At 39.6% G+C, this 17,876-nt stretch overlaps 1 long non-coding RNA gene across 1 annotated transcript; it reads right to left on the bottom strand.

Annotated features, from left to right (window-relative positions):
- Positions 1 to 14,675: 14,675 nt before the first annotated feature.
- LOC311515216 lies at positions 14,676 to 17,539 on the bottom strand. Its single transcript, XR_014710084.1, has 3 exons — positions 17,415 to 17,539; positions 16,746 to 16,812; positions 14,676 to 15,984 (listed from the first exon to the last, which is right to left on the bottom strand). It is a non-coding gene; the product is annotated as an uncharacterized lncRNA (long non-coding RNA).
- Positions 17,540 to 17,876: the final 337 nt, after the last annotated feature.

The following is a 17,876-nucleotide window of genomic DNA, read 5'->3' as shown; positions in this document are numbered from 1 at the left end:
CATTACATAAACACAATAGAATCTTTAGACTCCCTTCAGACAACTGTTGAAGCATTTAATTACTTACAGTATCTGGAGTACAGTACCTGGAGCTGTCTCTTTCCTTTTTCTAATGGCTGCAATAAGCTACTGCATACTAAAACTTAACACATCATTGGTATATTCTCTCCCGGCATTTAATAGTTCAGAGTTCTCGTCAATGAACCTCTTTCCTGCCCCCATGAAACATACTATTTTGATTTATACTGATATTTTGGAACTCTTTTGCTAAAATGTCTGCCTTTTCTAAGATGGAGACCTCAATTTCATTGTTTATAATAAGACCAGTTATACATTTACTTTGAATTCCATTAGTTCTTTGAAATTGCTTATATATTTCCAAAAGCTTTGAATCCTTTTTGTTCAATTTGCCAGCTCTCCTTTTTTTGTATTTTTAATAATCCTTTATGTGCCACCTTACATCTTTTATAAGTAAGTCTTTACTATTCATTGTGTGTTTTGGTTTCTTGCATGACTTATTTCTTTTCTTGATTGCTAATTTGCAATCCTCATTCCATCAGAGAACCTGATTTCTAAATTGGAGGAATTTGATGACTTGTAGATGGACAAATCAGCTTTTATTATGTTGTTATAGAATTCTCCTAGGTTATCACTTGTACAGTTACTACATAAATATTCATCACATTTAATCTTGAAAAGATCCCAATCAGCTTTCCAAAAATTCCAGTTAGGAATAATTTTTTGTGTTTTTGACATTTCCTGGGCTTTGGTACTCAATAAGTATATGGAAGTGATCACTTCCCATTACGTTTTCTTTATAATTTTACTAGCTGCAGGTTTTGGGAATTGCCACAAATTAAAAACTGAAATGTATCCATCCACTGAAGTAACTCTAGTAGGCGCACCTGTATTCAATGTTACAAGCCTGGAAAAAGGCTAATGTAGTGCCAATCTTTAAAAAAGGGAAGAAGGAAGATCCTGGGAACTACAGGCCAGTCAGCCTCACCTCAGTCCCTGGAAAAATCATGGAGCAGGTCCTCAAAGAATCAATCCTGAAGCACTTGCATGAGAGGAAAGTGATCAGGAACAGCCAGCATGGATTCACCAAGGGAAGGTCATGCCTGACTAATCTAATCGCCTTTTATGGTGAGATTACTGGTTCTGTGGATGAAGGGAAAGCAGTGGATGTATTGTTTCTTGACTTTAGCAAAGCTTTTGACACGGTCTCCCATAGTATTCTTGTCACCAAGTTAAGGAAGTATGGGCTGGATGAATGCACTATAAGGTGGGTAGAAAGCTGGCTAGATTGTCGGGCTCAACGGGTAGTGATCAATGGCTCCATGTCTAGTTGGCAGCCGGTATCAAGTGGAGTGCCCCAAGGGTCGGTCCTGGGGCCGGTTTTATTCAATATCTTCATAAATGATCTGGAGGATGGTGTGGATTGCACTCTCAGCAAATTTGCGGATGATACTAAACTGGGAGGAGTGGTAGATACGCTGGAGGGGAGGGATAGGATACAGAAGGACCTAGACCAATTGGAAGATTGGGCCAAAAGGAATCTGATGAGGTTCAATAAGGATAAGTGCAGGGTCCTGCACTTAGGACGGAAGAACCCAATGCACAGCTACAGACTAGGGACCGAATGGCTAGGCAGCAGTTCTGCGGAAAAGGACCTAGGGGTGACAGTGGACGAGAAGCTGGATATGAGTCAGCAGTGTGCCCTTGTTGCCAAGAAGGCCAATGGCATTTTGGGATGTATATTTGGGGCATAGCGAGCAGATGGAGGGACGTGATCATTCCCCTCTATTCGACGTTGGTGAGGCCTCATCTGGAGTACTGTGTCCAGTTTTGGGCCCCACACTTCAAGAAGGATGTGGATAAATTGGAGAGAGTCCAGCGAAGGGCAACGAAAATGATTAGGGGACTGGAACACATGAGTTATGAGGAGAGGCTGAGGGAGCTGGGATTGTTTAGCCTGCAGAAGAGAAGAATGAGGGGGGATTTGATAGCTGCTTTCAACTACCTGAAAGGGGGTTCCAAAGAGGATGGCTCTAGACTGTTCTCAATGGTAGCAGATGACAGAACGAGGAGTAATGGTCTCAAGTTGCAGTGGGGGAGGTTTAGATTGGATATTAGGAAAAACTTTTTCACTAAGAGGGTGGTGAAACACTGGAATGAGTTACCTAGGGAGGTGGTAGAATCTCCTTCCTTAGAGGTTTTTAAGGTCAAGCTTGACAAAGCCCTGGCTGGGATGATTTAACTGGGAATTGGTCCTGCTTTGAGCAGGGGGTTGGACTAGATGACCTTCTGGGGTCCTTTCCAACCCTGATATTCTATGATTCTATGATTCTAAGGTTATGCATATCAATAAAGTGTTCTAAGCATTTAGTATTCAGGTCAATTTTCTTACTTCTCCATAGTTCATTATGATTATCAAAGTCTCTGCAAATTATCAATGGGTTTTTGACATTAACTAGTTTTTCTAATTCTAAAATAATTATTTTTAAGTAGATTATAAATCCATACATGTGTTTTTTTTCCTGTATGGGAATCTCAGTAACATTATGTTCAAAACTCAGTGTCTGCAAATCCATTATGACGTCTCGATCCCTCTGGAGCCTCTCGATCCCTCTGGAGTTTATCATATCCAGGTGAATTGAACATAAGTTTATTTATTAGCTATTGTTCTTGCACCCCATTTTACATCAGACTTTTTTTCCCCATTTTAAAGATGGCTTTCTGAAATGCTTGTCCTTGCATTATTAAACTATGTGCATTCCAGCTAAGGGTCATTAAAACCATGATATTTAAGCTGTATTATTGCTTTAATTTAAAATCATGTGAATGCAGTCTTTAGATATTTTTCTTTGCTTTTTCTATGATTTTAATCCTCTCAGTTTTTTTCCCGTCTGCAAAGTGGAGTTAATTACTTCTATAATGAACACTATCAATTTTTCTTTACCTACATGCAATATATCATCTTCCATTCCTCTCATATTCTCCTCCCTGACCAGTCATGTATTTTCCTTCCCCTGTATGTTTTTTCTTACTTGAGTATTCTTCTTTTTCTATTTTCTGCAGTGGGTAGCCTCCACATATGACACTTTCTGAACGATTTTAATTGTTGTATTTCTTTAGCACATTTTCACATGTTGCTCTGTGTCTTCACTGATTATTCCTGCATTTCGGTTCTGTCCCTTCTACACAGTTCTCATAAGTGATTTCCTCCACTCATTAGTCCCTTACAAATGGCACTTGCATGTCCAAACCTTTCACAATTATAGTACTTCACCCAGGAGGGATAGAGGGGAATATATGGTTTAACCTGGAAAGACTGATGCCCCATATGGATCCTGTGTGAAAGTGTGCCACCTTTAAGTGTTACGCGTACTGTCATAGATGGCTGGTTTTCTCCCTCTCGCCTACTAAGTAGCCATTTAACAAACAATATTTCATCTTCACTTATACTCTTTTTGAAGTCATCCTCAGACAATTCTAGCAGCACTCCATACATAACCCTTCTTGCTTCCATCAGGAATTTAGGCAGTTAACAAATAATTTTCATTTTCCTTAATGTTACACATTTAAGAAGTATTTCAGCTTACTCCTTCTAAGTACATTCTATCACTAGATCTCCACCCTGCATTATTTTAGCTTTTTGTATGTCACCAACACCTCATTTTATTCATTCCACCATTTTTAGGGGGTTAACTTCTTTTGTTTTCACATCTTCTATCACTGATTTGACAGTTATGAAGGTTGACTTTTATCCTGTTTGTTTTTTGTTTCCATGCATTCCTTCTACAAATCCTGATATACCTTGTCTTGCAAGGAAATGGAGTCCTGATGCTCATGACACCCCCTTTTCATTGAGTTCGTCACTACCTATTATTACTATTATTGTCACTATATTATTATTTCCATTGCTGTTATGCCACCAACATACCTTCACTAATCCAGGAACAGATCAGTCCAGATACCGCCATTTCTGGGGCTCAACCAGATTACAGTTCCAAAAGGCATCCATCACACCTACCTTTAGCAGGGCATTTGGTGACCTAGACAACTGTTCTCCATTCAGATCATCTTCTTGCACTACTTCATTTATCACAGTCCAAATAGGGAAGAACGATCTAAAGAAACAAAAGAGAATCAAACCATATTCCAGACATCTAACTCCTATACCCTGAACAAGACAATTACCTAGACACAAGCTGGAAGCAGACAGCACAAATCAACATGAACTAAAACTAGTCTGATCAATTTAAGATCTCCTGCCTGCAAACAATAAACAATATAGACGACACTGTAAGATCTGTGCTAGCCCACAGATATTTGATACGTCACAGACCCAGACAGTACAAGAAGGTAGGCACACTGCGTTCATCTTCTCTGCAAATATCAGACCCAAGGGAGATGCCTCAGGTAAGATATGTTCATTTGAATTTGTGAATCTAACAATAGAAACCTGAGCCAAAGGTAACACAGATCTCATTTACAGACCACCACAGCCTAAAGACTTCATAAAGGAGCTCACTGACACTTTTCCATTGTTGTTTTGCCGCCATCTTAGCCCAGACTGGTCCTGGGAGATTTCAACACGTACATCAAGAAGGCCGCAGTTATAAAAGCCCAAAACCTCATCTCCTCACTTGCCTCACTTCCACAAGGGTCAATTTTCTCTCTGGTCATGTTCAACATCTACACGGAGCCACTAAATGAACTGGTCAGACGACATGGACTGAAGTGCCAGCAATATGCAGCTGACACACAACTCTGCCTATCTTTCACCGTATACGACCACACCAGTACCATCAGGAGGGCCCAATGCTTGGACAAGATCAGCTTATAGATGAAAAACAGCTTGCTGAAGCTGAACTTGTGCAAGACAGGTTATGCTGCTGGGACAAGGAAAGCACTTTGAAGAGTTTGTAGCCATAGATTAGTATACTTTGGCTGAAGGCTTATACCTATAATCAGTCAATTCAGTTTGTAGCTTAAGGGAGTGCTCTTGGGTTCTTGCTGACAGGCAGTGCTCATATAGCAGCATCCATGAGTAATGATTTCTACTTCCTCCTGATGGCTAGGAGATTCTATCCCATCCTAGTGGAAAATGACCTAGACTCAGTTAGCTATGCCTTCATCACTTTCTGCCTGGATCACATAAATCCAACATAGGTGGGCATGAAGCCTTTGGCCCTTAGGAAACTACACCTAGTATAGAACACTTCAGTGTGTTGTTCAGCAGCAAAAACTCATCAGATCTGTCCTCTGCTCTTTTCACAGGCTTTCCATGAGATACAGAATCAAGTTCAAGGTATGAGTCCTTAACTTGAAGGCACTCAATGGCCCGAGCCGAGGATTATCCAAAAGACCACCTGGGTTGAAGACTGAGGTTAACAACTCCAGTGTTCTCTATAACAACGGTAAGGGCTGGACCAAGACTCTGGAACAAACTCTCAAAGGAATTAAGGACCATCACAAATGATATCACCTCCTGCTACAAGTTCAAGATGCATTTCTTTGACTTTGCCTTCTTGAATTCTAATGGGGTCTACAGAACCCACATTGAACCCAGGAAAGGAATAGAGCAATATTGAGCTAGGGTGACCCCCCCCCCCCAGGGCATAGTCCTGTTAGATGAACAATTTGATAGGACTCTGGTAGCCTAGGAAAAAGTGGGGAATGAGCTGTAGGTTGCACCAGGAACCCAGGCTGATGATGGGAGCTGTGATAGGAGAGATTACCACTATGTTCAGGCTGTTCTAGTAGCAGGGATCCAGATTCCCAACAACCCCTCTTTAGTGAGATGAAAGCCCCAAAAGAGACTACCTTTCATTGGACATTAACAGATCAAATCGAGTCTTCTAAGCCAGGAGAAACTGCACTGAAGTTAATGGTGTCACACAGGTATGAAACTGGTGTCACTGAGATCAGAATAGGCCTAAAGCCTTTCAATCAAGTTTACCACAACAAGTCATCGCTATCTGAAAAGAGAGAAAAGTAGAGAAGATGATCAAATTATATCATCAGTGTCTCCTTCTGCTGCACCTGAAGGCAATGATTAACCAAACATCAGGCAAATAGTGATTTTATATCCTGAAACTATTACTGCCAATGGTATTAAATTCACAGATTTTGTTTTTCTTTAGTATCAAGTTCTGTTCATTTTTGTAAACCATATGTCAGCTCCAGAAGAATGCATTAATTGTCCTCTTACCTCTTAATATTAACTATAAGGCTGATCTTATATCTTCTTGATGATTCAGTCAAGAATGTTTTCCCTGTTGTGCTTTCTCCATCTGGGAATTTAGCACCTTTTTCATTTTTTTCTCTCTTTAGAAGTCAGTTCCTTGTGTGTATGCTATGGAGGTGAAGAGATAATCCAACTGTCAGTATCCTCATCAACTAATAATTGGCCAAACTTGACAAAAGTTGAATGAAATGGGGAATTTAGGTAGTGGGAGAGATCTAGCAGAACTGTAACTAAGCATTTTAGTGCCCATGACAAGCAATCATACTTGTGCTCCCTAGAGGTGAGGCGTGAGGTGGTCAGCGGGGTCACGTACCCGCCCAGATTTCTGCCTCCCATTTAGCACAGATATTTTCAAACTGTGGGGCACATCCCCCTAGGAACCCAGCAGATCGGAAGCTGGTGGGAGCCGCTCGGTCTGCTAAGGCCCCAGGTTTTCCATGCTGTGGGAGCCAGGGCACTGGCTGGGGCGCTGCTCCCCAAGCCAGGCCACCTCTGCACAGCCGTGAGTTCCCCAGGCAGGGTGGGTGGTACAGCTCTGAGCTGCGCCCCTGACATGCTCTTGCCTCTGCCCTCAAGGAGCTCGGTGCTGGCTGGCAACACCCCCTGGAGCTGGCCTCTGCCCATGGCTGCAATGAGATGCTCCCTGAGGTGTTCCCTGGAATACTCATCCCCCTTGGGCACCTGCATCTCAGCCTGGTCACACCCCAGTCCCTTCCCAGGGACCTGCCATTGCAGTTGAATCACTCTCTGCACACTCCCTGCCTGCAGAGGAGAACCAGATCATTTATGAATATGTTTAATAGCACTGGTACCAGTACAGATGGTTGGGGGACCGCCCGCCCACCCCCCACCATTTACCTCTCTCCATTCTGAAAATGGACCGTGTATTCCTACTCTTTGTTTCCTACTCTTTAGTTCACAATTCTTCAATGGATATTTGTCTGAAGAAATTCAAATACTGTGGATTGTACGTGAATTGGGTAGTTGTAGTTTGTTATTTCTGTCATGTAAATGGCCCTCTAATTCACAAGGTATTATTTTTGTTCCTTGATTGAATGAACTGTGGTTCATAAACTGGAGTCCCTTATTCTCGTCACATCACAAGTGTTGGTTTTTTTTTTATTATACACAAATTTCTCTCTGCTGCTAATTAAGAAATCTTGTGTAAATAAAAAAAGCTTTCCAAAGCAGCTGCAACAGCTCTTCCGATATACAAACTCTCACAAGTAATTACTTAGTCTGGTGTTCATACTGCTTTAGCTCTATACAGATTTTATAACTTGATAACTGTATAACTTGATTAATTTAGATTTACTGATATAGTTAAAGTGGTACAATCGCCATCCTGCAGGAAGTCATGCCAGTATAAAGGGTGCCTTATAGCAGTAGCACTCATTCTCCTTCCCATAGAGGGATAGCTTTATACCAATAAAACTACATCCACACTAGGTGGCTGTACCACTTAATATTGTGCTCCTTTAACTATACTGGTATAGTTAAAGGAACACATTCTTTTCATACCCTAAGATGATTCTTGTGAATGAGACCTCACTCACTTGAATGTTCATAAATAAAGCAAATAAAAGGATAATGGATAACAGCAAAGTGAATTCACAGGTTTTATTAATAATAAATCTACAGAAATCTACACAGAGAAGTAATGTGCTCTACAATGCCGTCATTTCTAAATTGTACTAACATGTTATGCATTAATTGGTCCATGTAGAGCCTGCTGGTTGCCATTAACAGTGCTATGTGAAAGCACACTGGGAAACCTTTAGTGCACGCCAGCAGAATCCACATGGACCAATTAATGCACAACATATCGGTGCGCTTTAGAAATCACACCCCGATAGTGCACATTACCCTACTGCATAGACAGGTGTTAATTGTAGGTGTATTTCCCCAGCTCTACTACTGGTCACATGCTATAGTTCTAGCTAAGTGCCATTCGCTCTAGAACCTTATTTTCATTTGCTGAGATTATTGTCAAACATATCTGTGTAGCTAAAGCTCCACATTGATTGTCTCAGATGAATGGTGAATTATTTTTTAGAAAGTGTGAGGGGGGGAAAGTGACTGCTGATTTTGAGTTATATGAGCCTTAGGAGCCTAAGTGCTTACGTCATTTTGAAAATGAGTTTTAGGCTCTCCTGATAGTTTTATCTAAAGTTCCTACATATATGTTTAGTAAAGGCAGTGAAAGCTTAGATTTTTTTCCAGAGGTAGCCAATTCAAACAAAAATATTGACTTCTTTAAACATTAAGAGTCCTTTAATTAGTGTTTGTCCAGTATTCAATATTATACCAATATTGATAACACAGAAGGGAGTTTGTCATAGATCCAGCAAAGGATAAAAAAACTATCATAGGAACTGCTATTTCAATGTAGACCACAAGTCGTCTTGTCTGGCATGACATATGTTATTTTTACATGTTATTAATGGTCATAAAACTGCCACAGGAGGCTAAATTTTAAAGGACTGGATAGCAAATCCCAGTAATTGTATTTGAGGCAGTAATTATTAATGTTACTCAGCTGAATTATATAACAGGGAAAGACAGTTTAGATTTTTCTCCTGAATCTATAAACAGAGAAACATCAACTGCAGATGTATAATAAGTAGTTTAAGTAAAGGAAGGGTGAAGAAAGTTGAAGCAGCCATTCTGTATATAATTTTGTGGCCAGCTTTACACAAAGCAGAGTATATATTAAAAACACAATATGAAATGTTCCTTGTAGAACGTAACTAGAAAAGACTCCTGGTGGGATGCAATGGTTTAAACAGAATGAGTAATCTACATCATGAGTGGAATTTTCGAGATGATAACCATCAACAGGAGTAAGTGTCATTCACAAGTAATCAGACTTTTGGAACTCATTGGAAATCAGCAATCAATCTCTATGTAAGTCTAGATTCTGATACTCTTACTCAGATTTAGTAGTTCCTTCCTCCATTACTCAACTCTGTAGCCTCTGGAAGTACAAAGTATCAGAAACTGGCAGTTGCATAATTTATCTGATCCTGAATTGCATCTGCAGAATCTGGCCCTTAGCAAATAAGGCTTTGTCTACACTGCCCTGCAGTTTGGACTAGGGGATGTGAATAGCAGTGTCCACCAGCATGTTGCACTGCAACTTCCCCGTGTGGACACTGCAGATGTGAACTAAAAGGTTCCTAGTTTGCATTAATGTAGGATTGTTTGAAAAGGACTATGTTAACATGAACTAGGAACCTTTTAGTTCATGCCTGCAGCGTCCATTGGGGGTGGGGGGAATTATAGTGCAGCACTGTGGTGTGCAGTTGTGCACTGCTGTTCACTTCCCTCCAGTTCAAACTGTGTGGTAGTATATATAAGCCCTGAACTAAGCTCTCTCTACACTGGCATTTCAACCGTCAATGCAAACCATAAGTATAAACACAATTCAAACATGTAAAATTCTGTTTGCACTAGCGCTGTTTACCTTGGTTTCAAACTGGAGTGAGCAGCGCCACTGTGTCTAAACTGGAGGTTTGCACTGCTGCAGCTACACCAGTGGCTGAAATCTCTGTTACAGACAAGACCATAGAATATGATACTGTAGAGATACAGAATTGGCTTGATGGTAATGCAGAGTCAGCGGCTGTCAAGTATTCAGCTTGAGCATAGTGCTTACCTGCTCTTGATACAACAATCTGGAGTAAGGAGAATGCAGCCTGCTCAGCTACTCTGCAGATCTTTTATTTATAGGAGTTTTTTCAAAGTGGCATTAAGCCAAGTTTTTCTTTACAAGAGTATCCTCTGGGCTAGGATACATGAAGGCGAGGCTTTATGCCAACTGCACAAATAGGACCTTATCCTAGTTCAGGCCGTGAGGCACTATCATATAAATGTTAAGTAATCACATTCCTCATGGCTCCACTATGTACAATGAGTTAACAGTTTGGAACTGATCAGATGCACAAACAGAAACGTTATCAAGTTGAGTGTTGGACCTTGCTTTGCTTGACCAAAAGAAGAGTATTATCTGGTCATACTGTCATAAGAATAATTTAAGAAATGAAGTTTAAACAGATGATGCAGGATCGTTAGGGCAAATTTTATCATCAGTCTGACATTTCTGCTTTTCATTACACATTAATGTATAAAGATGGAAAATAATTGTGCAGATGGAATTAATCATCAACTGACCTGAAAGAAAACAAGAGATTTAACTAACCTACAAATCTTTAGCCAAATGAAAGATAAAAAGTATTCTCTCTATTTTTATTACTGTATTTTACTAACATTTCTATAGTTGACTGACTATCTCATAGCTGGAAGATACATGTTATCTTAGATACATGGGTATCTTGAAAAAACTGCTAATGCGCATACATTAAGAAGTACTCCTGCCCATATATATGAGCAGATAGCATGTATGTTCCTCCATATTTGAGGGCCATAATTTGACTGTAATGATATTTATCTAGTTTGCAGTTTTGTGCTGCTGTTTCATGGTGGACTCCTGCTGTTGTATAATGTTTCAACTGTGGAATTGCACAGTAATATCTGTTTGAAAAAAATAATATAGTAATTTCCTTCAAAAAAATTCTAGGAAAGTAACATAAGAAACAGATCGTAATATAATATTGAAGTGATGATTTTTAGAAGACATCCATGTTCAGGAAGGGCGCTTAGGCACGTACTTAAATCCCACTGAAGTAAATGGGACTTAAGCACGTGTTTAATTTCAAGCTTAAAATTAAACACATGCTTAAATCCCATTTACTTCAGTGGGATTTAAGCATGTGTCTTTTCATGAACCACCCTAGGAAAAGCATAATTTACGGTTTACATAGTACTTTTCGCGCACCCCCATTGCACATATGGAGTACTTTGGATCACTTATTATACAGTCAAACGTATACCTTCATATACAATAGGTAGAACTGGTGAGTTAACACTGCTGTAAAAATTATAAAATATATTAAGAGTTTTATTATGTAATAGAGAATAATTTAGGGTTTTTTATAAATATAGACAGGGCATTTCATATTCAATGCATCTTAAAATGCTGGTATAAGCAAATGGGGAGATATGTCCTTGTGATAGGGTGCTCAGACAGCCAAGTGGCCTCGTTGTGAGCACATCGGACTTCCAGACCCTTACTTGTCTGACCAGGCAGCAGAGGTGCCTGATTCCTGACCTTAGACCAGGAATCTTGAGGAATCCCCTCACCCACATCTGGGTCTCAGCCCTTAAGGGGGCATGGTGGGGGACCAGATCCTCCCTCTCCACCAGGTCCCAGCCCAGGGCCCTGTGGGAAGCAATAGCAGTAGAATCCCGCAGCAGCAAGGCCAAATCCACTGCCCTGGGCTATTTTCTACCTATGTCCCTTCAGCTTGCGGCATGGTCCCTATCATCAAAACAGTCTGCAGGGGCTCACCTAAAGCAGCACCCCCTTGTGGACCTTTTGCAGCATCTCCATGGGCAGAGGCAGATGTAAGGTTGGAGGGGCCTCCATCCACAATGACCTTCAAGTCAAAAGAGTTAAGTTCATTCACTGCTAGGTGATCCCCAGTCTCCCTCAGTTAGGGACGCAGTACTTCTCCCCCAGCAGCAATCTGTCTTGTAGTGGTGCTCCCCTCACATAGAGAGGCAGAGCTACCTACTGCCTCTTTACCAGCCAGCCCTGAACTGAGCTGGGTTCTCTCCTTTTCTTCCCCTTCCTGGTCTGGCATTGGCTGCAGGTGTAGCAGAGTGGGGCTAGCTAGGCCCGTAAATTCTCTTTAACCTCTTTTCTGCTGGTGTGAGATTTTTCTGCTCCATCGCAGTCCCCAATTCAGCAAAGCACTTAAGTACATGCTTAAGTCCATCCTTATGAAGCCAAAATTTGAACAGGTACTGAACTTTAAGTACCTGCTGAAGTCCTATTAAAAACAGTGCTATTGCAGTACATGGTTGGCACAAGTTTAAGCATTCTGCTGATTTGTGCTGTGTGGTAGAGAAATCTCAATATTGATGCAAAAATGGTTATTCATAATAATAATGTGTTTTTTTGTAATGTTATGTCATTACAAACTTTCCTGGGCCTTTACTGAATGTAAGAAAATACCTGCAATTAACTTTTTACATGATGCTTGGAGAAAAGTATTTCTCATGCTTACATTTTTGCTTATTTAATTATATGAAATGTCCAAACTAAAAAAATCTCTAGGAATTCTATTGTTTATCAATATGACCGACTCTCCAGGTGGTAAGGAAATTTACACCATGTTTTTACTACCCCTAAAAGCATTTATACAAAACCTAAAATTCATTTTGCATAATTCTTGTTTTACTTTAAGTCCATGTTATTGGCTTTAATGCTATGGTTGAAAAATATAACCAATTATCATTATGATTTGTGTTTTGTATAAAATATTGAACAAGGAGTTTTAGTTGCAAGTCGTGAATGCTATGGCGGATCATAACTCTAAGGAGAGTTTGGATCAAAAGACAGACAAAAACAAAAACAAAAGTAATGTAAAAAAAATCCCTCCCCTTGTATGAGGTATCAGTTTGATATATAGATAATCCTTATGTCAGGAAAACATAAACAGAGCTAATTGAGTAAAAGAAGGTAAAAGTGTTCCTTATTTGTGATACCTCAAAAAGGAATGTAACAATGTGTTATTAAGACCATAAATGAAGTCATAAAGTAGATTTCTTTGCATCCCTGCCTGTGGGGGAAAACAAACAAAAAACCCACAACAAAAAACAATTAAAACACTACAAAATTCTTATGGAAACAAATGCTTTTATTAGCACTTTAAGATGCCTTATGCTGAAAACTTTAAGAAAAAAAAAGTACAGCTGGGAAATATTTTGTAGAAAACATGTTTAGCTCTTAAATGTTAAAATGGCAAGCCCTCTTGAAATGCATATATACATATATTTTAGCTAACGACAAGGCTTGTAATATAATTTCATAATGTCATTGCTATATAGATGGTAAAATGCTTTACATAGCAATGTGGAATCTAATAACCTTACTAAATTGATTACTGATACAAAATCCATTTAACTACAGAATATTTATATTAATGGGAAAAAAATAATTGCTTGACTATACTTAAGAAATTCCCTCACTCAATTCAGAAAGGCAAAAAAAAATCACCTCTGCAATAATTGTTTAAAAAAAGCAACAATGACTTCTTGAATGTTTATTTGGGTTTGCAAAAAGAACAGGAGTACTCGTGGCACCTTAGAGACTAACAAATTTATCAGAGCATAAGCTTTTGTGGGCTACAGCCCACTTCATCAGATACATAGAATGGAACATATAGTAAGAAGATATATATATACATACAGAGAAGATGGAAGTTTCCATACAAACTGTAAGAGGCTTATTAATTAAGATGAGCTTTTGTAGTGATAATCAAGATGGCCCATTTAGACAATTGACAAGAAGGTGTGAGGATACTTAACATGGGGAAATAGATTCAATATGTGTAATGACCCAGCCACTCCCAGTCTCTATTCAAACCCAAGTTAATGGTATCTAGTTTGCATATTAATTTGAGTTTGAAGACTCTCTGAGAATTACTTAATTTCAAGGGGCTACTTTAAGAGCTAAAATCTTTTATGTGAAAAACAGGATTGTTTGGACTTTTTAAAAACAGAATTTCAATTCCTATTCATCCCTAATGAAACTGAAGAAATATTTTAGAAAATGTACTGAATACAAAAAAGTTAAAATGCTAACTTTAAAAGGGATGTGCTAAAAATCTTCCAGCATAAGATACAAACAAACAAAAGTCAAGGCAATCTGAGTAACCATGTGGATTTTAGAGCACTGAGAAGAGTTAATATTTAAATAGATAGCTTCTTTAAAACTTATCTAAAGCAGACCTGGTGGTCCATTCTAATTGCAAGTCTGATGCACATTCCTCAAACAGACTGCATATTCAGGAGCTGAAGATGTCACCAAAAACAACCCACTAAAAAGCATGGAGTCAATGAAAGGATATCATCAGCCAATTTTAAATCTAAACAAGCCCTAAAAGAGGCTTTCATGAAATTAGAGAGAGGGGTCTAAAACTCTCTCTGCCTTGAATAAGCAACACTCTCTGTGCTCATACCTTTTACAACAATCAGCACAGCTCATCTCTGCAAGCAAGACAGCAGCTACAAAATGTCAAAGGAGAAGAACAAAAGAACCCTCAGAAAGAAACAACCTTCCAAATTTCAGAGTAGCAGCCGTATTAGTCCGTATCAGCAAAAAAAACGAGGAGTACTTCTGGCACCTTAGAGACTAACAAATTTATTTGGGCATAAACTTTCATGGGCTAAAACCTACTTCATCGGATACATGCAGTGGAAAATACAGTAGGAAGATATATAAACACAGAGAACATGAAAAAAATGGGTGTTGCCATACCAACTGTAATGACACTAATCAATTAAGGTGAACTATTATCAGAAGGCGAAAAAAACTTTTGTAGTGATAATCAGGATGGCCCATTTCAAACAGTTGACAAGAAGGTGTGAGGAACAGTAGGGGAAAATTAGCATGGGGAAATAGTTTTTAATTTGTGTAACGACCCATCCACTCCCAGTCTTTATTCAAGCCTAATTTAATGGTGTCCAGTTTGCAAATTAATTCCAATTCTGCAGTTTCTTGTTGGAGTCTGTTTTTGAAGTTTTTTTGTTAGAGAATTGCAACTTTTAGGTCTGAAATTGAGTGACCAGGGAGGTTGAAGTGTTCTTCGACTGGTTTTTAATGTTATAATTCTTGATGTCTTATTTGTGTCCATTTATGCTTTTGTGTAGAGATTGTCCGGTTTGGCCAATGTACATGGCAGAGGGGCATTGCTGGCACATGATGGCATATATCGCATTGATAGATGTGCAGGTGAACAAGCCACTGATAGTGTGGCTGATGTGATTAGGTCCTATGATGGTGTCCCTTGAATAGATATGTGGACAGAGTTGGCAACAGGCTTTGTTGCAAGGATAGGTTCCTGGGTTAGTGTTTTTGTTGTGTGGTGTGTGATTGCTAGTGAGCATTTGCTTCAGGTTGGGGGCTGTCTGTAAGCGAGGACTGGCCTGTCTCCGAAGATCTGTGAGACTGAGGGATTGTCCTTCAGGATAGGTTGTAGATCCTGGATGATGCGCTGGAGAGGTTTTAGTTGGAGGCTGAAGGTGACGGCTAGTGGCGTTCTGTTACTTTCTTTGTTGGGCCTGTCCTGGAGTAGGTGACTTCTGGGTATTCTTCTGGCTCTGTCAATCTGTTTTTTTACTTCAGCAGGTGGTTATTATAGTTTTAAGAACATTTGATAGAGATCTTGTAGGTGTTTGTCTCTGTCTGAGGGATTGGAGCAAATGCAGTTGTATCTTAGAGCTTGGCTGTAGACAATGGATCTTGTGATGTAGTCTGGATGAAAGCTGGAGGCATGTAGGTAAGTATAGTGGTCAGCAGGTTTCCGGTATAGGGTGGTGTTTATTTGACCATCACTTATTAGCACTGTAGTGTCCAGGAAGTGGATCTCTTGTGTGGACTGGTACAGACTGAGGTTGATGGTGAGATGGAAATTGTTGAAATCATGGTGGAATTCCTCAAGGGCTTCTTTTCCATGGGTCCAGATGATGAAGATGTCATCAATGTAGCGTAAGTAGAGTAAGGACTACTACAAGAGCTGAGGAAGCATTGGTCTAAGTATTTGTATTTGTTGTCTTTATTGTTGTTGCCTTAGGCAAAATATTCCACTGGTAGTGTTAATCTGTATCAGCAAAAAAAATAAAATAAAAATGAGGAGGACTTGTGGCACCTTAGCGATTAACAAATTTATTGGGGCACTGTGGTGTGCAGTTGTGCACTGCTATTCACTTCCCTATAGTTCAAATTGTGTGGTAGTAGATACATGATGTCAGAGTTGCTCCTGTATAACTTCCTACTGTATTTTCCACTGCATGCATCCATGAAAGCTTATGCCCAAATAAATTTGTTAGTCTCTTAGAAACCTTCCAAATGACATCCTCAAGACTTCAGCATGAATGAGTAAAATGAAGTTAGTTAAAGCACTAGCAAGGAGTTAGGTTTAAAAATTCTTGTAATGATTTTATTGGGGGAAGAGAAATGCTATTGTAACTTAAAACATTAGCAGTTTCTCCTGTTAAATCTTTTAGACCATGTGTTCCTGGTGAGGAGATAGGGAATCAACATTGGTGAACAGAGACACAGTGGGATTTGATTTGGATTTAAGATTCTTAATATTTGTTATTTGGCCTGTCTTAACACAACTCTGTAAATGACTTCTGAGTAACTGATTTAAGTACTTTTTTGATTGGATTGGATTTAGTTAAGATTACTTCCTTCGCTCATTTATCAACTGTTTTGGTGATCTATAATAAACCTGACAGCACTCCGCTGCTTTTAAACAAAACTCTTTTTGCCCATCTATAAGCTGTTCTAGTGTCTATGATACACAAGATTGCACTCTCTAGCAAGTTTGGAAAATAATATGCTTTGATCTTAACTTACCAAAAGGAGAGTTCCCACCAAAAGCAGGCTCATTCTCAGAAGCACAATCTCTGTTGAAAGCTCTCCACTAAGAGAGAGACAAAAAAAGATTATAACAGAAACAATCCTTGTTTGTTATCTGTGTTCCATTTTATGCTGCTTTGTTTAATATTTTCTTTCCCTTTCTTTAATAATAAAATAGCCATGGTTACTAAATGTAATGGTTTTACTTGTTTTTAATCACGTTTTTAATTCGTGTTTCTCTAGAATGTATATTTTTAGCAATTTGGAGCTAGATTCTCAAAGAAACATAGGCATTGTGACATGGAGCATCATCACATCTCACTTTTAGGTACCTATAAAATAACCAGGATTCACAAAGCCTGAGTTAGGTGCCTACACTTGCTATACAATGAATTGGGTAAAATAGGCACCTCAGAATGGGATTCACAAAAACCAGCATGATAGGCAGCTCCTTCCCTAAACTAGCCAATGGGAGATGCCAAGCCGAGGGGTGTGTGCTAAGCCCTGCCTCATTTCGGAAACAGGCACCTCCCTTGGTTTAGGATTCTCAGCTGGAAATCCTCTCTTGCAGTTAGGTGCCTATGCTATTTTAGCAAGAAGCTGGGAGGAGTGTATAAGGGAAGTGTAGCTCCTGCATAATGTTGAGCCAATGGTTAGAGTACTCACCCAGATTGGAGGAGACCCCCAGTTCAAGTCTGTCGGAAGAATGGATGTGAACTGGGCTCTGCTGTCTCTCAGGTCTGTGCTCTAACCACTGATATGGGAGAGGACCCTCAATCTGTGCTGTCCAGTCAAAGCTGTTCCCCTGCAGTATCAGAGTTTTCACCAGAGGAAGGCTGTGTTTAGCTGACCTCTGTAATTTAATTTTACCAGGCCTTTATAAACTAGAAGGAAAAACACTGTACATTTATCTGTGTTGGTGTGCAGAATCACTGTGCCTGTAGTTAGGGAAACAGGCCCAGCATGCAGGCAGATTTGTTGTCTTTATTGTTGTTGCCTTAGGCAAAATATTCCACTGATAGCAATTCCAGCTTGAAGTCTAAGTTATTATTATTCACTTTATTTTGCAGGCCACTGTACACTGGCTGTCAGGCCACACACAAACACAGCAGCAGAGGACTACAACAT

The sequence above is a fragment of the Lepidochelys olivacea genome (genome assembly GCF_965140295.1).
Source record: "Lepidochelys olivacea isolate rLepOli2 genome assembly, chromosome: 1".
Taxonomy (NCBI): Eukaryota; Metazoa; Chordata; order Testudines; family Cheloniidae; genus Lepidochelys; species Lepidochelys olivacea.
This window is presented reverse-complemented; position numbering and strand designations above follow the sequence as displayed.